This window comes from Schistocerca piceifrons, chromosome 1, assembly GCF_021461385.2.
Source record: "Schistocerca piceifrons isolate TAMUIC-IGC-003096 chromosome 1, iqSchPice1.1, whole genome shotgun sequence".
In the NCBI taxonomy this organism is placed as follows: Eukaryota; Metazoa; Arthropoda; class Insecta; order Orthoptera; family Acrididae; genus Schistocerca; species Schistocerca piceifrons.
In genome coordinates, this window is record NC_060138.1 from 98928682 (window position 1) to 98953858 (window position 25177).

Here is a 25177-nt window from a genome sequence, read left to right on the forward strand (position 1 = left end):
TCTTAGTAAAAAATATCCTTCTTTGCACATCATTTGGCTGCTTACTTCGTACTGCGATGGACTACCAAATATTAGAACGTGATGTCCATAGCTCACAAGTTCACATTCTGCCAGCAAATTTGTTCCAACTTATTTGTAAAACAAATCCTTTCATATGAAAAATCAAACCACAATTACAAAACTTCACCACACCTATTAGAAAGAGACTATTACTGTCTTTCCCTTGACGTTTACATGTGTTTACGTTGCAATAGCTGTTTACAGGCATCACGTTCAGAAAGATATTTTTTTTACTTTATTGGAAACACTGTTTTTTATCTTCGTACTCTCCAACTAGGCTCCTCCTACATCTACATGGATACTCTGGAAATCACAATTAAGTTCCTGAGACAGGATTAATCGAACCACCTTCACAATCCTCTATTATTCCAGTCTAGTATAGCGGGCGGAAAGAACGAACACCTATATCTTCCCCTACGAGCTCTGATTTCCCTGATTTTATCGTAGTGTTCGTTTCTCCCTATTTACGTCGGTCTCAACAAAATGTTTTCGCATTCGGTGGAAAAAGTTGGTGATTCCGTCGCAACGAAAAACACCTTTCTTTTAATGATCTCCAGCCCAAATACTGTATCATTTCAGTGACACTCTCTCCCATATTTCGCAACAATACAAAACGTGCTGCTCTTTATGAACTTTTTCGATGTACTCCGTCCCACAAAATTTTCTGTGTGTTCCTTCCAATTTAAGTTGTTCGTAATTGTAATTCCTAGGTATTTAGTTGAATTTACGGCTTTTAGATTTGACTGATTTATCGTGTAACCGAAGTTTAACGAATTCCTTTTAGCACTTATGTGGATGACCTCACACTTTTCGTTATTTTGGGTCAACTGCCAATTTTCGCACCATTCAGATATCTTTTCTAAATCGTTTTCCAATATGTTTCGATCTTCTGATGACTTTATTAGTCGATAAACGACAGCGTCATCTGCTAACAACCTAAGACGGCTGCTCAGATTGTCTCCCAAATCGTTTATATAAATAAGGAACAGCAAAGTGCCTATAAACTACCTTGCGGAACAACAGAAATCACTTCTGTTTTACTCGATGACTTTCCGGCAATTACTACGAACTGTGATCTCTTTGGTAGGAAGTCATAAATCCCGTCACTTAATTTAGACTATATTCCAAAGGACGCAATTTTACTAGGAGCCGCTTGTGTGGTGCAGTGTCAAAAGCCTTCCGGACGTCCAGAAATACGGAATCGATCTGAAGATCCCTTGTCAATAGCACTCAATACTTCATTCGAATAAAGAGCTAGTTGTGTTTCACAAGATCGATGTTTTCTAAACCGGTGTTGGCTGTGCATCAATGGAGATAATTCATAACGTTCGAACACAATATATGTTCTAGAATCCTGCTGCATATCGACGTTAACGATATGGGCCTGTAATTAAGTGGATTACTTCTACTATCTTTCTTGAATATTAGTATGATCTGTGCAACTTCCAGTCTTTCGGTAAGATCTTCCGTGAGCAAACGGTTGTAATGATTGCTAAGTATGGAGCTAATGCATCACCATACTCTGAAAGGAACCTAATTGGTATGCAGTTTCGATCAGAAGACTTGCTTTTATTAGGTGATTTAAGTTGCTTCACTAGTCGGAGGATATTTGCTTCTACGTTACTCATGTTGGCAGCTGTTCTTGATTCGAAATCTGGAATATTTACTTCGTCTTCTTTTGTGAAGGCATTTCGCAAGGCTGTGTTTAGTAACCGTGCTTTGGCAGCACTGTGTTCGATAGTATCTCCATTTGCTATCGCGCAGAGAAGGCATTGATTGTTTATTGCCGCTAACATACGTCACATACGACCAGAATCTCTTTGGATTTTCTGCCATGTTACGAGACAAAGTTTTGTTGTGGAAACCTTTATAAGCAGCTCGCATTGAAGTCCGCGCTAAATTTCGAGCTTCTGTAAAAGATTGCCAATCTTCGGGTTTTTGCTTCTGCTCAAATTTGGCATGTTTGTTTCGGTGTTTCTGCAACAATGTTCTGTTCTTATTTTTTAAGCTTTTGAATTTTTATGATTTTCCATAAGATGAAGTTATTTTATCTTCAAACACTAAGGTTAGTTTGCACTCACATATATCACAGCCCATACATGTCATCTGAATGTTGTACATGCGACATGCGTTATATATCTTCGCATACAAAATATCATCGTCCTATACCTCGTTGTACCCTGGGAGTATGGAGATATTTTCACTACCAGGAATGCTTTCCAAATAAGTGAATTCTTTGTGAACAAAGTAAATGCATTTACCCTCTGTTGTCCATTTCTCAGACTAAGATTAATGTGAAACTATATACAATACATTCCACAATAGAAACAACTACTGCAATGAGTTCTTGGTTACGCTATTTTCTTATTTCGTTCTAATCTGTGTCCTTTTCATGGGGAGTCACTTGCGCTGTTCGTTGCGCCACATATCGCGTGCTACAAGCAGCCCATCTGTTGAGTGACCTGTATGTGGGGAAATAAACACTAAGATTTGCCAAGAATAATTTTATTGTGCCTTGGGTCGTAGTTCATGACATAGACGACAATCTAGATATAAGGTACAACCCATTTGCGAAGTTCTACAATTCCTTAGTTTTGAGCGAGTTTAATGACGTTACAGGGAGCAGGGAAAAGGTTGTCCATCGTTGCACATATCGCCGCTCTAAATGGGTGGAGTATAAACTCATCAACATTCGTAAATTTTCCATATCAGCGTTCACAAAACTCCTTTCTACTGTTACTTATTAGTTGTAAATGCTTTTTCCATCACTAACTAGTTGAAATATTTGCAGAAAAATTATGTGAAAACCTAGTAACTTCCGGCAACACACACATAGCTTCGCCTTACACCTAATCTGTGACATCACCAGAGATTCAGCCAATAACAGAGCCTTTTCAATCACGTGACCAAATCTTGATGTTTTATGATTTTAAAGCTTTAATTACACAAAAATAACAGAATTTTATGAGAATGTTGATCGTAAATGCAATTTGAATGTTATAATCAATTTCTAACATAGGAAAACAGCCTTTTGTAGCCCTTAGGTTCTTTCAGTCATAGTGAAAATAACACAGACTGCCAAGAGACCACAAAATTATTTAGATTTCATTGCATTAGGGATAGGACTTCACGTGTCACGCACCCAACTGTAGCCAAAGTACACTTTTGTAGCATAATTGTCAATCGATATTTTGGCTCCTTTGTAGTGTGCTGCCACATTTCGCCCTATCAAGCAAGTGGCATGCATACTGCCACCTTTTCCAGAAGTTTGATAGAACTACTGTTTTCCCACCGTGGATGATTGGGCTGAACTGATAGCAGCGTTCATATGTAACATCCCAACGCCTCACAAGGAAGATACAAGATACTGATGTCTGCTCATGCGCACTCATCAGTTCACCTACAGTGGACCGCTGTTGACCTGCAGCACAGAGCACCACTCTATCACGCCCAAACTGTAGGAGACTGACCTCAGTGTGAACAAATCTCTGACACCACTGAGCAATTAGTTCACCAGACATAACATTAGTCATCACCTTAAGAAAGCACAGTAGTCGCTCTGGAGCGCTACAGCCTCCTGCAGCAGCAAACGTATTTTTCTTGGCTTTTTTTTCCATTTCAGCTTCGTAAATGCAAGTGCAGCAAGTTATGACCACATGCAGTTCAAACCTTTTTATGTCTGCACAGAAATTCATTTGAGGCCTGTAAGGGCAATCAAAAATTTATCAAAGCTTCATGGAGTGTGGGTTTGCATACGCAGTGTGGTGAGGTTACTGTCCTATCCAGATACATGTAAACTTTTTCAGTTACTCATTTCTGTAGTTTTCCACCTATTAGAAATGGCGCAAAAATCTGATTTGCGCGGAATGCAAAGGTATGTCTCATTTACACTAAAGTTATAGTCATGTATTATATGTTTCCAGGGCTTAACCATTACAGTTAATTATTTTATTCAAACCCCACTTTGCCTGTCACAAGGTGAGTTCACGTATTAAAGTAAGTTAGCAACAACACAGCGTTACCTTTCAAACTGGCGACAACTGTCAGGATAAAGCAAATAGCAGCACAGTTTTACGGACAACTGCAGTAGCGGAAGATAAACCTACCTGGCTACGGTCTGGTTCATTGTGCGTTACAGTTCGTTTCATGATAAATTTCTTGAGATTACTTTATAAGTATGAGATACATATTACAGAAATGAATATGTATTTAATCTTCTTCGGCCATAATACCACGAAGAAACACAATTTATAGAGATTCTCCCACTGCAGAATGCGTTTTATAATATATTGCATCTTAAAGAAAGTTCGGTTGCCTCTTACTTTATTAACGAAACGACGAAAGAATCAATTCTAAAATATCCAAAGCAGGATGAACAGCATTTTAAACTACGTACTATTTTAGTCAGAATAGCGGGATAGGTGAAATACAACTTCCAGTTCATAAAAAGTTATGCTCTGGACTACTTTCTCCTGCACAGACTGCTTGACAAGAAAGTAAATGTTCCGTGATCATTACAAAATCAGTCTGCATTACCTTCACATACCTTTCCATACAGATTTTTCACTGATACTGCCTTCAGAAGTGGAGGCGCTGGATGTGGGTGCCAGAGTGACAATTAAAGAAACCATAATTTCGCCTCTAACAACTTCTTTCTGGTGAACTTCGTTTTGGAGTTTGTCAGAATGGCGTACACTCGCTTCCCTGTCAGCGATGGTGATTTTGTCTATTGCTTCATTGATGGGTCTCTCAGTGTCGGCCACTTTAAATGTAGTATTTTCGTCTGCCACATACCTCTCCACCGGTGCCCACACCCGTTACATTGGTTTATAATGACAACAAGGTACTCGTCTCTCCCAGTGACCGTGTTGCAGAGCTATGGAATAAATTTCGTATTTGCTATTGCTGCCTCTTGAAATCTTAACGAGATGTAACAGCTCTGTTCTTGTTTGTGTTTGAATATGTCGTGTATGGTTACGTAGCAGACATGAAAGAATACCACTTTTTCTTGTGTTTGTAGTGCAATGCATGTGGAGAATAACAGAGTGACAGCTTGCATTGTCCATAACAACTACAAAGCCTGGATGCAGGTAAAGCAAGAACTGATTCTGTAACTATTCTAGAACTGTTTCTCCATTCATTTCGGAATTGTAGTCAGAGTTTGTTTTTTTTATTTTCATCGGAACCATGGATCTTGCCGTTGGTGGGGAGGCTTGCGTGCCTCAGCGATACAGATAGCCGTACCGTAGGTGCAACCACAACGGAGGGGTATCTGTTGAGAGACCAGACAAATGTGTAGTTCCTGAAGAGGGGCAGCGGCCTTTACAGTAGTTGAAGGGGCAACAGTCTGGATGATTGACTGATCTGGCCTTGTAACAGTAACCAAAACGGCCTTGCTGTGCTGGTACTGCGAACGGCCGAAAGCAAGGGGAAACTACAGCCGTAATTTTTCCCGAGGGCGTGCAGCTTTACTGTACGGTTAAATGATGATGGCGACCTCTTGGGTAAAATATTCCGGAGGTAGAATAGCCCCCATTCGGATCTCCGGGCGGGGACTACTCGGAAGGACGTCGTTACCAGGAGAAAGAAAACTGGCGTTCTACGGGTCGGAGCGTGGAATCTCAGATCCCTTAATCGGGCAGGTAGGTTAGAAAATTTAAAAACGGAAATGGATAAGTTGAAGTTAGATAAAGTGGGAATTAGTGAAGTTCGGTGGCAGGAGGAGAAAGACTTCTGGTCATGTGAATACAGGGTTATAAATACAAAATCAAATAGGGGTAATGGAGGAGTAGGTTTAACAATGAATAAAAAAACAGCATAGTGAACGCATTATTGTAGCCAAGATGTACACGAAGTCCATGCCTACCACAGTATCACAAGTTTATATGCCAACTAGCTCCGCAGATGACGAAAAGATTGAAGAAATGTATGATGAGATAAAAGAAATTATTCAGGTATTGAAGCGAGACAAAAATTTAATAGTCATGGGGGGGTGGAATTCGATAGTAGGAAAAGGAAGAGAAGGAAAAGTAGAGAGTGAATATGGAATGGGGGTAAGGAATGAAAGAGGAAGTCGCCTGGTGGAATTTTGCTCAGAGCATAACTTAATCATAGCTAACACCTGTTTTAAGAATCACGAAAGAAGGTTGTATACGTGGAAGAACCCTGGAGATACTAAAAGGTATCAGATAGATTATATAATGGTAAGACAGAGATTTAGGAAACAGGTTTTAAATTGTAAGACATTTCCAGGAGTAGATGTGGGCTCTGACCGCTATCTATTGGTTATGACCTGTAGATGAAAATTGAAGAAACTGCAAAAGAGGTGGGAATTTTAGGAGATAGGGCCTGAATAAACTGAAAGAACCAGATGTTGTACAGAGTTTCAGAGAGAGCATTAGGGAATCATTGACAGGAACAGGAAAAAGAAATACAGTAGAAGAAGAACAGGTAGCTTTGAGAGATGAAATAGCGATGGCAGCGGAGGAACAAGTAGGTAAAAAGACGAGAGGTAGTAGAAATCCTTGGGCAACAGAAAACATATTCAATTTAATTGATGAAAGGATAAAATACAAAAATGCAGTAAATGAAGCAGGCAAAAAAGAATACAAACGTCTCAAAAATGAGATCGACAGGAAGCGCAAAATGGCTAAACAGGGATGGCTAGAGGACAAATGTAAGGATGTAGAGGCATATACCATTAGGTGTAAGACACACTGCCTACAGGAAAATTAAAGAGACCTTTGGAGAAAAGAGGAACACTTGTATGAATATCAAGAGCTCAGATGGAAAACCGGTTCTAAACAAAGAAGGGAAAACAGAAAGGTGGCAGCAGCATATAGGGGGTGTCCTTGAGGGCAATATTGTGGAAATGGAAGAGGACGTAGATGAAGATGAAATGGGAGATATGATACTGCGTGAAGAATTTGACAGAGCACTGAAAGACCTAGGTCGAAACAAAGCCCCGAGGGTAGACAAAATTCCATTAGAACTACTGATAGTCTTGGGAGAGGCAGCCCTTACGAAGATCTACCATCTGGTGAGCTAGATGTATGAGGTGAAACACCCTCAGGCTTCAAGAAGAATACAATAATTCCATCCCAAAGAAAGCAAGTGCTGACAGGCGTGAAAATTACCAAACTATTAGCTTTATAAGTCACTGCTGGAAAATACTGACAAGAATTCTTTATAGACGAATGGAAAAACTGGTAGAAGCCGACCTGCGAATTATCTTAGAAGGTAGATTAAGGAAAGGCAAACCTACATTTCTAGCATTTATAGACTTAGAGAAAGCTTTTGACAAAGTTGACTGGAATACTCTCTTTCAAATTCTGAAGGTGGTAGCTGTCAAATACAGGGAGCGAAAGGCTGTTTACAATTTGTAGAGAAACCGGATGACAGTTATAAGAAAGTAGTTCAAATGGCTCTGAGCACTACGCGACTTAACTGCTGAGGTCATCAGTCGCCTAGAACTTAGAACTAATTAAACCTAGCTAACCTAAGTACATCACACACATCCATGCCCGAGGCAGGATTCGAACCTGCGACCGTAGCGCCGCTCGGCTCCAGACTGTAGTGCCTAGAACCGCACGGCCACTCCTGCCGGCAAAAGTTATAAGAGTCGAGGATCATGAAAGGGAAGCAGTGGTTGGGAAGGGGGTGAGACAGGGTTGTAGCCTATCCCCGATGTTAAGAAGAATGCACATATTCCCTAAAAACTAAAAAAAAAAATATTTTCACATCACTGTTGACCAATGCTGCCTTCCTCATCACTTGATAGGCATATCAATGTACATATTCTGTATTTCGATAAAAAATTTCCACAATACCTTGTTCTTCGCCAAAGCAACCAGCCATAATGGAGGCCCCATTTTAAGTCTATTCAATTAATTTTTGGTGAGTCTCATCCAGTTTTTGTGTCTAACTCTTCTAGCAAACTCTGAGCTAACATCTGTGTGTCATGTCTGGAACCGTACCACCTTTCTATTGGTTTACCTCTACATACGCTATGGTATACAATATCTGTCTAAAATACACTTGCTGCTATAACACCTGCAAATTCTGATAATCTTATTTACTTTGAAATGTTTAGCATATCTCTCATAATTCTCAGAAGTTCATTTCGAGTTGTTTTGGATGTTCTTTTGAAAACAGCTGCCTTACACAAATTATATTTTAGAGATTGATCCATTTGAAAACAGCTGCCTTATACATATTATCTTTTAGTGCTTGATCCATTTGAGTGCTAAAATTAATCCATCCCCTGAGAACACCACGGTTTAATGATGATTCACTTTCAGCATTAACCCTAATGCCGATTCAAAGGTATGACAAAATAATACAATTTATCAAAATAGTTAACACGGGCCTATTATGCCTATCTTCTTTACTATACTCCATAATTTTCCTTTTTATGTTCTATTTAATTGTTCAGGTAGTTGAACGGAATGGACAGTGTCTTGAAAGGAGCATATAAGATCAACAAAGCAAAAGGAGGATAATGGAATGTAGTTTAATTAAATCGGGTGATGGTGAGGGAATTAGATTAGGAAATGAGACACTTAAAGTAGTAGCTGAGTTTTGCTACTTGGGGAGCAAAATAAATGATGATGGTCAAAGTAGAGAGGATATAACATGTAGACTGGCAATGGCAAGGAAAGCGTTACTGAAGAAAAGAAATTTGTTGACCTCGCGTGTAGATTTAAGTGTCAGGAAGTCTTTTCTAAATATATTTGTATGGAGTGCAGCCATGTATGGATGTGAAACACGGACAATAAATGGTTTAGATAAGAAGAGAATAGAAGCTTTTGAAATGTGGTGCTACAGAAGAATGCTGAAGATTAGATGGGTAGATCACGTAATTAATGAGGAGGTACTGAATAGAATTGAGGAGAAGAGGAATTTGTGGCACAACTTGACTAGAAGAAGGAATCGTTTGGTAGGACATGTTCTGAGGCATCAAGGGATTATCAATTGGAGGGCAGCATGGAAGGTATAAGCCGTAGAGGGAGACCAAGAGATGAATATACAAAGCAGATTCAGAAGGATGTAGTGTGCAATAGTTACTTGGAGATGAAGAAGCTTGCACAGGATAGAGTAGCATGGAGAGCGGCATCAAATCAGTCTCTGGACTAAAGACCCCAACAACAACAACAACAAGCTTACTTTGAGGCACAAATCCGGTAGCTGCGGAATCGGCGAGACATATTGTGAGACATCGTCCTTTTCCCACCGGAACTTTCCCTCTGTTGGTTGACAACAGAGTGTGCTTTAGATTTACTCAGTTCTCGTCTAAGTAATATACAGTAGACGTTCCTTCTGATCTGAATTTATACGTTGTTCAATCTTTGCTCCACTCCTATCCGTTACTTATGTGAATGCCCATCCACTTAAAATTCAACAATTAGAAATAATACCTTTTCAGACTACGCCCATAGTCGGTGACAGCGTTTATGACTTCTGGGTCGGACATTTGCGTAGACAGCTGTGCAGATAACCAGAGTCATCGCTCAGTCAATTACCGCGTTCCGCAGTATGTAAACTTCCGCGATACTTGAGTGTCCGTGTTTTACGCGCGGGAAACTATGATTGACCGATTTCTGTGGTATTCTGTGTTTTCCGCGATTTTTCTCATAATGCAGCAAGGATATCACGTCGCTCCATTAAAAATTTCCGTCAGTCACAGATTTTACATATTTAAATCCGATGTTCTACAATATTCCTTGGATTAACCTTGAACTTCCCTCAGACTCACCGGCTTTACTAATAAAAGAGTAATTTGCCCTTCCGTGGGGAACTCACGTCTTTCATAAAATTCGAATATCTTCTGAGGTAAAACATATTGATCGAAGTCGTCGATTCCTGTTCCCTGCTTTGGCAGACCGAATTTCCACATTTCCAGTTGCCTGCTGAGACAGCTTGGCCTGCTACACAGTTCGCCTGACAGTTGGTACACCAATATCGCCACAGGCCTCTGCATTGCTTTCCTGCATTTTGGCGACCTCGCAAACTGGCTCGCCTCAATCTGCCTCACGTTTGAGGAACGAGTGCACCTTAAAAATAAGGTCCCTTGCCTGTTCGTGAATCACTTAGTGCGTTCTAGATGTTTCAGCCATTATGAGAAAACTCACAGAATACCATAGGTATCAGTCGATCGCAGTTTCACGCACGCAAAACACGACAGTGCTCTCATTAATCACGGAATGCGGAATCGGACTGAGTGCTCATTGTTTAGCTACACAGCTGTCTACTGTGCATCCCCGGCCCAATGGCCATAAACTCAGACGTCGACTGTAGTATCATCTTCAAAAGTACTAATTCTACTTGCTGAATGTTAAGTGGAACGTCATTCACATAAGTAAGGAATAGGAGTGGACCCAATATTAAACCCTGAGTGGCTCCTTTTTGTGGTTTCTCCCCAGTCACAAAAAATTTTCTACCAGTTGTTTGTAAAGCCATCATCTGCATAAAACTTGAATATTCCTAAGAGTATAACTTGATCTACACAATCAAATGCCTCGATAAGACCACAAATAATACCAATTGGCGATATTTTGTGGTTTAAGGTTTGCAATATCTGATGAGTGAATACACAAATAGCGTTCTCAGCCGAGAAGCACTTCTGGAATCCAGACTGTGATATACTAAGTAACTTGTTTCTACTTTAATGTGAGACTACTCTTGAGTGCATTCCTTTTTCGAATACTGTGGATAAGGATGTTGGTAAGGAAATTGGACGATAATTATTTGAATCATTCTCATAAACTTTCTTATGGTGAGATTTACCAATAGTATATTTTAATCTGTCTGGAAAAATTCCTTGTGCTACCGACGCATTACATATATCAGTCACTAAGGACGTTATTTGTTATGTTAAAGCAACTTTTCAGAATTCTGTTTGAAATCGCAGTAACACCATAGGATCTTTTGCTTCTTAGAATTTTTAGAAATCTGTTAATGTCACCGAAGGACTTTGCTTCTAATTACAGTTGTTTATAGAGTTTTGTGGGGCGATATTTTAACATAATCTCTTGCTTCTTCAGCTGAACCATTCAGTTCTGTTTTTGCAACTACATTTAGGAAGCGATTGTTGAAAGTACGCGGAACGTGTGAGTTATCGGTCACAACCCTGTTATTTAGTTTAAGTCTTTTGGTATCTTGTGCACCAGGGGTGGTCAAGATCATGGCAGGAATTCCATAGCTCTCAGCTTTGCTGCACATTTCTCCCACAGCCACGCCACGCTGTCTGAGTGGGAGGAGAGGGGAAGGGTGAAAACTGGGATCGCACCGCATTTAAAGGGCAGTGCAGTCGCACTGCATACGACTTGGTTTTATATCTCACATTTCTCAGCAACATACATTACACACCATACTAATTTCAGTATTATGGAATTATTTTTGGCACGCTGAAGACATAATTTTTATCTAGTACAAACTATCAGCATACGCACAGATACAATTTCACAGATTTTCACACTCAAGTTGCCCCCTAATCATGATTTAGTTTCATAGTCGTAAGAGATCCTTCACACAAATATGTCGATCGAAATGTTTTACCGCTTTCGTAACCTCATTATGTAGACGTGGAAAGTCTGCATGAGGAAAGCAATGTAAACCTCCTACACAGTGTTAACGTAAAAGCATTTGTCATTAAAACGGGAATTACCTCGCAGGTGAATCCGTTACATGTGTACGTACACAGGGGTGCTTTCAACTGAAATGGCGAACAGTATCGACAACACTTCGAAAACAAATTTAGTATTGACAATGTCCTCAAAACGTTTAGGGCACTATTTTTTAAATACTTTCAATGCCGGAGTGAATTCTTCAGACCTCGTAATTTCTTTAACCCCGCTGAACTTATTTAACAGGACTGTGTTTTTTGTCAGAATTTGTTTCTTCTGCAGTGCGTTTTTTTTTTTTTTAAATGCCTTGCAGCGTCTTAATGTAAGCAGTGTGCACTCAAGCCCACTTAATATGCGAGGTCTGCAACCCATTCCGGATGTTCTAATTTTCCTTCTTGCAGTGTTTTTTCCTTCATAAATTATAGCAATACCTGGTTTTAAATCGAAAAGTTCCAAACTTGTACCTTGACTTAACAAACTTACTTTCCGTACTCTTCATTGAGTTCCACCGAAAACAGTTGCAACTGACAGTGGAGTAATGCATGGCATATCAGAAATTTTGCTATTCATACCGTCTATTCTTCACGTGCTGCATGTCTACAGATTTAGCCCATGTACTAAACAATGAACCCTATCTGTCAGTAGAGATAATTCTTTCGTCTTTCACTGTCCCACAATTTTTTGTATACATTTTGTGTGGTACTGTAACAGCGTTTTCTGGAAAATTTGCAGCATGGATTGAAATCCCTCACTTCTGTCATTACCTTTCATTTTTAGAGACTCGCGATGGTATGTCACTAGACTGACTCCTTTTGTGCAAGCACCCAATGGAACTGCGAACGCCCTTCATACCACGAATAAACAGTGAAGAGTTAACAGCGCTGACACCACGATGCTTCTGACCTGAAGAGAATTGTGCCGATCGAAAAATACCACATTGCAATACTCTGTGAAACGGCGCACTGTACCGAGTATTTCTGCGAAGGAACAAGTAAAACAGCGACAGGCAGTCTTGTCCAGACGGCAGCCCGCGTAATCGGCCCGCGTGAAGTTTGGCATGCCGTGGCTGGCCCTGTTGTACACTGACTGGCTGTCCTGTGACCTATCTGACGAGATCCCATGTCGTTTTAATCTTATTATCTGCGTTATTAATTTCTGTCAGGATGTACACACTTCTTGACATTTTAATGAGTGCCCTTAAAATACACACATCAAAAAAAGTTTTGAATCACCTCTGTTCCGGGAGTTTCGGACCCTGTACAGAAAATTGGAATAGAGATCAACATAAACAACATTTCCACCCTTTTTATAGATCATGAAAAACACACATTGCATGTTGTATCACCATACAGCGAGACCTACAGAGGTGGTGATCCAGATTGCTGTACACACCGGTACTAATACCCTGTAGCAGTTCCTCTTGCACTGATGCATGCCTCTATTCGTCGTGGCATACTACCGAGAAGTTCATCAAGGCACTGTTGGTCCAAATTGTACGACTCCTCAGAGTAGATTCCTCAAAGTGGTTGGTGGGTCACATCATCCATGAACAGCTCTTTTCAGTCTATCACAGGGATGTTGGATAAGTTTCATGTCTGGAGAACATGCTGGCCGCTCTAGTCGAGCGATGTCGTTATCTTGAGGGAAGTCATTCACAAGATGGGGGCGCGAATTGTCGTCCATGAAGACGAATGCATCGCCAATATCCTGCCGATATGGTTGCACTATCGGTCGGAGGATGGCATTCATGTATCGTACAGCCGTTACGGCGCCTTCCATGACCACCAGTGGCGTACGTCGGCCCCGCATAATGCCACCCCAAAACATCAGGGAACCTCCACCTTGCTGCACTCGCTGGACAGTGTGTCTAAGGCGTTCACACTGACTGCGTTTCCTCCAAACACGTCTCCGACGATTGTCTGGTTGAAGGCATATGCGACACTCATCGATGAAGAGAACGTGATGCCAATACTGAGCGGTCAATTCGGCATGCTGTTGGGCCCATCTGTACCGCGCTGCATGGTGTTGTGGTTGCAAAGATGGACCTCGCCATGGACGTCGGGAGTGAAGTTGCGCATCATGCACCCTATTGCGCACAGTTTCAGACGTAACCTGACTTAATGTGGCTGCACGAAGAGCATTATTCAACATGGTGGCGTTGCTGTCAGTGTTCCTCGAGCCATAATCCGTAGGTAGCAGTCACCCACTGCGGTAGTAGCCCTTGGACGGATTGAGCGAGGCATGTCATCGACAGTTCCTGTCTCTCTGTATCTCCTCCACGTCCGAACAACATTCGTTCGCTCCGAGAGGCCTGGACACTTTACTTGTTGAGAACCGTTCCTGGCACAAAGTAACGATGCGGACGCTATCGAACCGCGGTATTGACCGTCTAGGCATGGTTGAACTACAGACAACACGAGCCGTGTACTTCCTTTCTGGTGGAATGACTGGAACTGATCGGCTGTCGGACCCCTCCGACTAATAGGCCAAGGGGTCTGTGTCTATGATACAATATCCACAGTCAACGTCTATCTTCAGGAGTTCTGGGAACCGGGTCGATGCAGAACTTCTTTTGATGTGTGTATTATAGTATTTTTTGTAGTATGCAACTAATATGGAATCTTGGCTTACTCTGATGTTTATATAAATGTACCTCTTCCCCTTACACGAGATTTTTAATTCCCTTTATTATCTACAGCTTACTTGTTTCCCTTTTTTATGGGTCTTCCGGATAACTTTTAGGAATCTCCTCCTTTCGAACTGAGGCCATTATCAATGTTAGACAGCGAGTTACACGGTAATTAAAATCTTTTCGTCAGTACGCTTACGTTCGCATCTTGTACCCAGTTGCGGGAAGTCTACTTGACTTTTACCAGCTGCCTAACGACAATACATCTGACTATCTATACAACATTTTCGGCACGTTATGGAGGTGAAACCATGACGTGGGCTCACTTACATCAGAGAAAAAGGATATGGTATGCACTGCCAGACATGTTGCAGCCTCTGAAGGCTTATGTGGTCAACACCCGAAAATGACGCACAGAGCAATAAAATGAAACACACCATCCTCCAACTGTTCCCTTTAAATTATTGTTTAACTGCGTATGTTAGGAACAGCTGGTTGTAAACGCTACTGGCACCAAGTTTCTGGTCTCTACCGGAGATAATCTACAGATTCTAAGTGTCAACGAAATACTGAGTTAGAAATTACTATCCGCAAACGTCTCCAAAATCCCAGGTTGGCGAAATACCAAAAGCTGAACTGACTAATGGATCACGATTCGATAAATTGTGAGCAATAAAAGCCGAGATAGAGAGGCTGCAACAGCCGGAAATAAATTTAGCTGGAAGACTAATGGATGTAGATAACGGTCAAAGTTTAAAAGAAGCAGCATTAATGTCAAAGTAAACTAAGAAACTTCAGGATGCTGAGAATAATAGTAGATCAAAAGATATATCATTGTAAAAGGCTTGAGAAATGGTTGAGGAATGAGAAAAAATGACATGTTTTTCATAGTATGAAACGTCGGCACGAAAACTCCTGAAGATGGTACTTTAGTTGATAAGAACGAGGATATCGGCATTTGATATTCTTTCATTTAAGGTACGATAGCATCATTCGTCATGAGCGCTCCGTAGAAAAGCGTTGGTAATATTAATCAAGCTTAGGACTACAAGGCGTGAGAAATCTGCATAACAGAGCCGTGCCTCTCCTTTTGGAAACTATGATGTGGACTGGTTTATTGGGATTCTTATAACTGTGTAACCTGCTGTTGGTCCAACTACTCTTAGCGAATCTCTGAGACATTCGCAAACGCTCTTCGCAGCGAGGCCCCCAGCGGTCCTCGCTAGCTGATCTGCAGGAACTGACTTTTCCAGCAGCGAGGCAGATTTATCTGGTCTCGCCTGGGCGGTGGGAGTCTTGGAGCTGCCCGCCCCCCACTAAATTACTGCCGTGGCGGCGCGCCGTAAATCACCCTCTCTCTCTCTCTCTCTCTGTGCCACTCACCATCTCCCTCCACCTGAAGCACAACTTCTTCCTAGTCTCCACCTTATTTCCTCTACCACTTCCCTTCAACAGTCATGCTGGTGCGGTTTTCACCATCTTGGCGCTGTTCCTTGCCTCGTGCACTATGCATTTCGCTTAGTAGCGAGATATCTCGACTACGTATGCCACTCGTGGTGCTTCTAGTTTGACCTGACTGTCCTCTTCATTACCATTGTAAATAAGCTACTCGTTTATTCTGTCTACTCTCGTTTTTTATTCAGTGTTTTCTCAAGGTGTCCTTTCACTTGCCATTGTTAAAGACCACAAGAGGCCTTCCCGTATGGCTTCGCGTGTAGTGCGCTCGCTAGCTTGCAGACAAGATGTTGTGTCAGATTCAGATAAAAATCACGCAGCGGATGAACGGCCGTTGGTGTGGTACACTGGCCAGACTGAATATGGTTTTTAGGCGATTTTAGATAGTCCTTCAGGCAAATGTTGAGCTACTGTTCTCCAGTCTATGTCTCAGAAAATATGATACACAAACAGTCAAAGTACGATAATTTACAAATTTTTGTCACCAACACTTATCGGCAGCAAGTAAAGCCAACTTAGTTTACGTTGTCTCACTTAGAAAAATTCAAGTGCACCATAAAAAAAAATGTAATATACACGGAAAAATACTGTCTCATTACACATATCTAAAATTTTAGATGGCATGACGTCGGCAACTGTATGGTACAGTAAATGATGCAATAAATTGCAGAGAACCACCAAAGTTGCTATATTAATTTTGTTTGTGTGGTGTCACCGCCAGACACCACACTTGCTAGGTGGTAGCCTTTTAAATCGGCCGCGGTCCGCTAGTATACGACGGACCCGCGTGTCGCCACTGTCAGTAATTGCAGACCGAGCGCCGCCACACGGCAGGTCTAGAGAGACTTCCTAGCCCTCGCCCCAGTTGTACAGCCGACGTTAATAGCAATGGTTCACTGACAATTACGCTCTCATTTGCCGAGACGATAGTTAGCATAGCCTTCAGCTACGTCATTTGCTACGACCTAGCAAGGCGCCATTTATCCTTTGCTATGTATCTAATGAAGCATGTACAGTAACGAGAGATGTTCAACAATTATGAATTAAAGTTAAGTATTCCAGAAGCTATGTACTATTTTTGGCTACTATAATTCCTTGTCATTTTCCAGACCTCACGCCAGCCTGCGTGAGCTTAAACGCGTGCCTTTCGGCTACCCGTCCTAGTGGATTGGCTGTCGGGTCAATCCACTACAGTTTGTTCCTTGATGACTAATTTCGAGCACATTGCGTAGCGTTGGATGATTTGATTATCACCTTAGGGTCGAAATTAGTCATCAAGAAAGGTAAAAATTAATATTGCAACTTCTGCAGTTCATTGCATAATTTGGTAACACTCGCTTTATCCTGAAAAAAAGATCACGCTGAATTATTTCCAAACTAGGGACTTTCACTCAATTATGCAGCGAGCCTAAACATCAGTGCTAGATACTGCTGATACCGAAGTAATGAAAGCCATGGGATGCCTTGTAACATTGCATCAGACCTCCATATGTTCGCTTAGTGCTGCAGTTCGATGTGGCATGGACTCAACAAGTTGTTTGGAGTCCCATACTACCTCTATAGATGTCCATAATTGCGGAAGTTTTGGCGGTGCAGGATTTTTCGCACTAACTGACCCTTCGATTATGTCCCACAAATGTTCGATGGGATTCACGTCGGGTGAACTTGATGGTCAAATCATTCGTTCGAATTGTCCAGAATATTCTTCAAATCGGGCTCGAACAACTGTGGCCCGGAGACATGGCGCATTGTCATCCATAAAAATTCCATCGCTCTTAGGGAAATTGAAGTCCATGAATCGCTGAAAATGGTCTCCAAGCAGCAGAACATAACCATTTTCAGTCAGTGTTCCGTTCAGTTAGATCAGAAGACCCATTCCGTTTCCTGTATGCTCAACCAACAACATTAAGGAGCCACTATACTACCTTGAAGCGTGCCTTGGGTTCGTGGGGTCTGCGCCACACTCGATTGCTACCAACTGAAATCGGCACTCATCTGACCAGGCCATGGTTTTCCAGTCGTCTAGGATACAGTCAATACGGCCACGTGTCCAGCAGAGGCTCTGCAGGCGATGTCGCGCTGTTAGAAAAGGCAGTCGTGTCATTCGTCTAATGCCATGGCCCGTTAACGCTAAATTTCGCCGCACTGACCTAACGGATACGTTCGTCATACGTCCCACATCGATTTCTGCTCTTATTTCACGCAGTGTTGCCTGTTCGTTAGCACTGGTACCTGTACGCGAAAGCAGTTGCTCTCGGTCGTTAAGTGAAGACCGTTGGCCACTGCGTTGCCGATGGTGAGAGGTTACGCATGAAATTTCGTATTCTCGGCACACTCTTGACACTGTGGACCTCGGAAACTGAATTCCGTAACGATGGAGTGTCCAATGCGTGTAGCGCCAGCTACCATTCTGCGTTCAAAGTCTGATAATTCCCGTCCCGTCGTGTGACCACAATCGCGTCGGAAACCCTTTCACATAGATCACATGAGTGCAAATGACAGTTCCGCCAGTGCACCGCCCTTTTATATCTTGTGTACGCGGCACTACTGCCATCTGTATAAGTAGGGCCTATGTATCGCTATCCCACGACTTTCGTGACCTCAGTGTAGTTACTCCAGATTTACATAACAATTCATCAGAAATATGTCTGGGAATTCCTAAGGGACCAAACTGCTGAGGTCATCGGTCCGTAGACGTACACACTACTTAAAGTAACTTAAATTAACTTATGCTAAGAACAACACACACACACACACACACACACCCATGCCCGAGGGAGGACTCGTACCTCTGGCCGCAGGGGCAGCGCGATCCGTGATATGGCACCTCAAACCGCACGGCCATTGCGCGTGGCAACAATTCATCACACTCCTGATTATATTTCTTAGGCATTCAAGTCACACATAAACACATACCCAAACGCACAGTCTATAGATTTCAGACTATCTCACACAGAAACAATGCGTATCGAAGAGGTACCAGAATCGGTCCTCTTGTCTTTCGTGTACAGCACTCTGCAGGGCATCTTGTGAGGTGTTTCACCGTCGAGAGCAACGGGATCTGTGAATCGGATCACTGTACATGCTCGGATACATCAGCTTCTTGTCCATTGACCACTGTCTCAGGATCCAAAAGTCCACATTCGAGTTCCTGTCGGACAGAGAGTTTTAACCTGCTGTCAAGGAGTTTCATTGCCACCACACTGAAAAATTTTGATAGAGAGATTTACGCCTATACTTGCTTAGTTAATTATTCCTCCTTAGGCTCACCCATCTCTTGTTTATGCTACAACGGTGTGGCTACAAACTGTTTGCGCTCCAGTAATACGGGATGCTAAAAAGAAAAGTATTTAAGATTTTGAAATGTGGTAGTATGGACCGAAACAAGAAAAAATATTCCGTTAAGATGAAATCCATACTTGAAGAGCCATGCGCACTCGTTCATCTTTTCTTCTGTGAAACACGTCTGTGGCAATAGGAACATACTTGCTATTATGAACGACCCACGTACACACTGCAGTAAAGATATGAGTAAAAAGATGAGAACACAACATTCTGTTGCTATGAAACAGCAGATTTTCTAATATAATTAGCTTGTTGTTACATATGGTGTGTATTGGTGAACCACAGCTAAAGGAAATTCTGAATATTGTGTCCATTCATGGTAAGACACGCTTGTGTCGGTCATCTTAGGGAATCACATTTTCTCTGAAAATCCACAGGTTGGACACGAAAGCTCTGTTTGTACACCATTAACGGGGCATGCATACACCGAAGATTTCAAGTGTGCCCACCACCAAGAATGCAAGGAATTTAGAGCGAGGGAACGAGTTAGATGACTTCCCAGAACACCCCCCCCTCCCCCCTCCGAGCAATCTGTTGTCCATCAAATGTCTGTATAAGGCGTTGTCTGGCACCTCGGAGAAAATGGGCTTGTATGGCATCATGTAAGAGTCACGCCTCCACCCACTGTTGGAATGGGACTTCCTGTAGCAGGACAGACAAGTCATTTGATGCCAGTACCTTACACCATTCAACTTATTTGGTAATAAGTCCTGTTAGTCTATCTCCTATAATTTCTGCCTATATGTTAACTGAAGATTGACGCTGATTCGTTAACAGATGCTGCTTACCAAAATTGAAAATCCTATCTTGCGTGAAACCCGCCTTCGCTGTAAACGGTACCTTTTTTGTGAAATGTGGATGTTCAAAACACCTTACTGACAGTCGTTAGCATGACTACAGTCTGGCAGGCTCATTTTGTGGTCGAAGGTCTTGGACACGCTATGCACTATGTGGATACATCAACTTTTCGTGCAGGATCGCCCAGAGTAGAGGATGACAGATCTCGAGAGACGCTGTAATTCTACGTACGCTAGTTCCAGGATCTTCTCCCACTAGTTCCAATACTCACTGCTCCACAACAGGAGTACGAATGATGCAAGGTCTGCCACTATCCACCGTTGTTGGAGATACGGAGCCAGAGTCTGCTATTCGCTGGAAGAGACGGCTGAATAACTGTCCAGATGGTATCCAGCCTTCTGGATATTTTTCGACATATAGGACATGGGCTCGATGGTTGGGTCCGTTAGAAATAACCTATACAACAATTTTTCTTTTTTCGGAGGGGGGGGGGGGAGGAGTGAGGGGCTGGGGGGGGGGGGGGAGGGGAGGAGGTATTGCCAGTCTTCTTAATAGCTAGGTGCGACCCGCCACTAATTTCTCTCTTGTACCAATCTCTTCAGTTCAAAGTAGCATTTGCGTCCTACATCCTCAATTATTAGTTGGATGTATTCTAATCTCTGCCTGCCCCTGCGCAGCTCGCTCTTGTAGCATGGAAGTTATTCCCACATGTCCTGTCATCCTTTCCGTTCTTCTTGTCAGTGTTTTCCATATCCATCTTTCTTTGCCTATTCTGTGGAGAATCTCACTGCAGTAGCAGATATTTACTGCATGCTGTATCCACAGATAACAAAACAGAAATTGTCCTCATTTCTTTAGTGCATTCTGTAGGTCGCTCGTAAATGCAAGGTATGCATTTTAGCGCTTATGTTTACCAGACATTTTAGTCCTGTTTTGACCCACACTACCAAGTTTCAAAATATGGACTACTCTTTTTTAATACCTTCTATATTGATATTCCATTTGAAATAATACCTACCGATGTGTGGCGTTTGCAAAAGTAGCTTTTTTTAGGAGGTACAAATGTGTTGCGATCACTTTCTAGTAAGTGTACGATTCCACACAGTACAGAGTGAAGTGCCCGCGCCGGTACAGTTTTAACGAGCTCCCCTGCTGTTTCATTGAAATTATCTCGACACTAAGTCATTTTGACGTTTACAGCGCCACTTCCCAGTATTCTGCCTAACGTACGATGCCACAGAGCTAGTTTTCCAGCTGCAAGAACATGTTTCATGTTGGTGGTACACGCATATGCACGTATTCACACCGAGCTACGTAGGAAACATTCGTAGTTACAATGAATTGTGCGTAGAATGTGATTGCACTACAAATTTCTTATATATATCTCTGGTAAATGCCAATGGCCTTCCGAAGTGATAACACCGGTTCCCGTCATATCACCGAAGTTCAGCGCTGTCGGGCTTGGCTAGCACTTGGATGGGTCGCCGTCCAGATATGCCGAGTGCTGTTGGCAAGTGGAGTTCGCTCAGCCCCTGAGAGGCCACTAGAGGAGCTACTTGATGTAGAATTAGCAGCACCGATCGCGAAAACTGACAACGGCCGGTAGAGTGGTGTGCTGATCAAATGCCCCTCTCTATCCGCATCTGGTGATGCCTAAGGCTGAGGATGACACGGCGAACAGTCGGTAGCATCGGGCCTGCAAGGCTTGTTCGGACGGTGTTTGTTTTTTATACTTCTGGTATACTGTAAGGTCGGGATGAAAATTAGTGAAATTAAATTGAAATCCAGGCCATTAGCTGCTTACTGGCGTTGATGAATATCAGCGGGGACGTTGGAAGCAAGCAAAACCGAAGCTTCGCTTTCTGGCCCAGACAACCCAAACGGGACCGACCGACCGCCGTGTCATCCTCTGCCCTATGGTGTCATGTGAATGTGGTATGTAGGGGTATGGGGTCAGTAAACAACTCTCTCGGCCGTTGTCGACTTTCCAGACCTTCGAACCGCTATTTCCCTGTCAAGTATCTCCTCAGTCCATATTACCAGGGTAACTGCACCCCGTTACAGTCCTTCCACCAACAAAATATCCGTAGCGGTACTGGTCGCACACATCTACGTTGTGCCCAAAGTAGGATCATCTTATTTTTGACACTCAGTTATTGGAAAGCTGTTCTATATTATGTGTTTTTGGCAGTGGCGCAAAAGTCGAAAGCAAAGGGTAGCGGAGTATCTCCTCCCGAACAGGCCACGAAGGCCCAACGGTACCGTTCGGCCGCCGCGTCATCCTCAGCCAACAGGCGTCACTGGATGCGGATGTGGAGGGGCATGTGGTCAGCACACTGCTCTCCCGGCCGTATGTCAGTTTCCGAGACCACAGCTGCTACTTCTCAATCAAGTAGCTCCTCAGTTTGTCTCACAAGGGCTGAGTGCACCCTGCTTGCCAACAGCGCCCGGCAGCCCGGACGGTCACCCATCCGGGTGCTAGCCCAACCCGACAGCGCTTAACTTCGGTGATCTGACGGGAACCGGTGTTACCACTGCGGCAAGGCCGTTGGCGTAGCGGAGTATAACGCAACAATATTTATTCGAGCCGAACAGCCTTTGCCGAAATGATGATATCGTTCTTGATTGCTCAATATGTGAATGAAGTCAGCTAAAAAACGCTGGTTTCTAGTAAATCTGGCACAGAATGAAGGGAATAGCGGTTCAGATTTCTGTTAAGAAATAGCAGCAAAGGAAAAAAAATCAAACGGACAAATGATGTCTTTCTCAAGCTTTAGGAGAGCAACAGCATACCAACAGCTACCGTCTCAAGTGAGTTCCCACCATGTATCTATAAATTTTGCTTTTTCGCTTAGCTGCTGGGCTGTTTAGCGTCAGTTAACAATTACACTGTGCAGAACGTCACCTCCGCTCTCGTAAGTTAGTCCTATCGTCCGTTTATGTCTCGCGATTTGTGTTATTAAGCCGGACTGGGAAATTTATTCCAGGATGGTCCTGCAGCTGACAGCGTTACTTAGGTACTGCAGACGTGCGTCGCTACCTCTGAGCTGTGAGATATGAAAGCGGTCAGGCTCTGCCGACATAAGAACGGGGCCTGAGAGACTCGTGGCGTGGCGGCTAACGACACTCGGCTAGACTGTGATCAGAATTCCAAACAGGTGCCAAGCGTCAGCCTAGGCGCAGCGCACCGGCTTTCTACTGGCGGTGACGTGTCCCGCTCTCGGCAGTCACTTACCCGCTGCCCTGCGCGCGTTACACGCGAGTAATTGTGTCTTTTCCTACACTGACGGCAGTCGCTACTATGTTTTACCAAGTAGAGCGTACGCCTTTCGCTGCTGACGTCGGCTGAATAGGTGAAATACCGTCTCTTTCTCCTGTACTGTCCTGTTTCGTGTAGAGAAACTGCATCAGAATGTAAGGCTGTCAGTCTCGTCCGTCAAGCGTGTAACCGTAATGTTCATCTGCATTTGTCATGTCTGTCAGCATTGCCCGTCATTACTTAAAATACACCTACTTGTTTCGTTATTCCCGTGCTTGAAGGTATGTGTATTCCCACAACCTCTTCGTGTTTCCTCTAAGATAAGAAATAAACCTGTTGTGTTCTGCTTACTCGTCTAATGTAGGATGCCTAGGAAAGCTGCTTTCTCGGATCGCTACATCTACATCTACATAGATACGCTGCAAATCACATTTAAGTCCTGGCAGAGGGTTCATCGAACCACCTTCACAATGCTCTATTATTCCAATCTCGTATAGCGCGCGCAAAGTATCTTTCCGTACGAGCTCTGAATTCCCTTATTTTATCTTGGTGATCGTTCCTCCGACCCTGGGGCGAAATCGTTTTAACCGCCACCGAGGTGAGGACATACGTCACCTTTGTTAGAGATACACAGCTAGTGTGACAATTTGGCTGTGTCTGAGTGATGCCACAGAGCCTTATACACATTCAGCCAAGTGACACTGTAGGTAAGAACATGGCACTACACAGACGTTCTACTGTTTTCCTATTTATCCGTCATGTATGACACTACAGTAGAGCGACGCCCACTACAAAAGACGTATTATTTACATTCAGTTTCAGCGTATACGCCGCGACTGCCATATGACAGGGCCTGTCTCTCGATGTCGATTTGTATTTGGTGTCTCTTGAGTGTCGGTCTGCAGTAGGCCGCTGTTGGCCGAGCGACGTGCAGTCAGTGTCAACAAAATATTTTCGCATTCGGAGGAGAAAGTTGGTGATTGAAATTTTGTGAGAAGCTTCCGTCACAACAAAACCGCCCTTCCTTTAATGATGTCCACCCCAAATCCTGTATCACTCCTGTGACACTCTCTCCCAAATTTCTTGATAATACAAAACGTGCTGATGTCCACCCCAAATCCTGCATCACTCCTGTTACACCCTCTCCCAAATTTCTTGATAATACAAAACGTGCTGCTCTTCTATGCTTCCCGGATCCTACACCGCGCAGCAATATTCTAAAAAAGGACGGACAAGCGTAGTGTAGGCAGCCCCCTTAGTAGGCCTGTTACATTTTCTAAGTGTCCTGCCAATAAAATGCAGTCTTTCAGCCTTCCCCACAATATTTTCTATGTGTTCCTTCCAATTTAAGTTGTTCGTAATTGTAATACCTAGGCATTTAGTTGAATTTACGGCTTTTAGATTAGACTGATTTATCGCGTAATCGAAGTTTAACGAGTTCCTTTTAGCACTCATGTGGATGACCTCACACTTTTCGTTATTTAAGGTCAACTGCCACTTTTCACGCCATTTCGATATTCCTTCTAAATCGTTTTGCAGTTTGTTTTGATCTTCTGATGACATTATTAGTCGATAAACGACGTCACCTGTAAACAACCGAAGACGGCCGCTCAGATTGTTCCCCAGATCGTTTATGTACATAAGTAACAGCAAAAGGCCTGTAACACTATCTTGCGGAACGCCAGAAATCACTTCTGTTTTTTTCGATGACTTTCCGTCAATTTCTACGAGCTGTGAACTCTGACAGGAAATCACAAATCCAGTCACATATCTGAGACGATATTCCATATGCACGCATTTTCACTACGAGCCGCTTGTGTGGTGCAGTGTCAAAAGCCTTCTGTAAATCCAGAAATACGGAATCGATCTGAAATCCCTTGTCAATAGCACTCAGCACTTCATGTGAATAAAAGACTAGTTGTGTTTCACAAGGACGATGGTTTCTAAACACATGTTGACTGTGTGTCAATAGACCGTTTTCTTCGAGATAATTCATAAATTTCGAAC

The 25177-nt window shown here is 42.9% G+C and overlaps 1 pseudogene; it reads right to left on the minus strand.

Annotated features, from left to right (window-relative positions):
• Positions 1-22346: 22346 nt before the first annotated feature.
• Positions 22347-22464, minus strand: LOC124721955 (annotated as a pseudogene).
• Positions 22465-25177: the final 2713 nt, after the last annotated feature.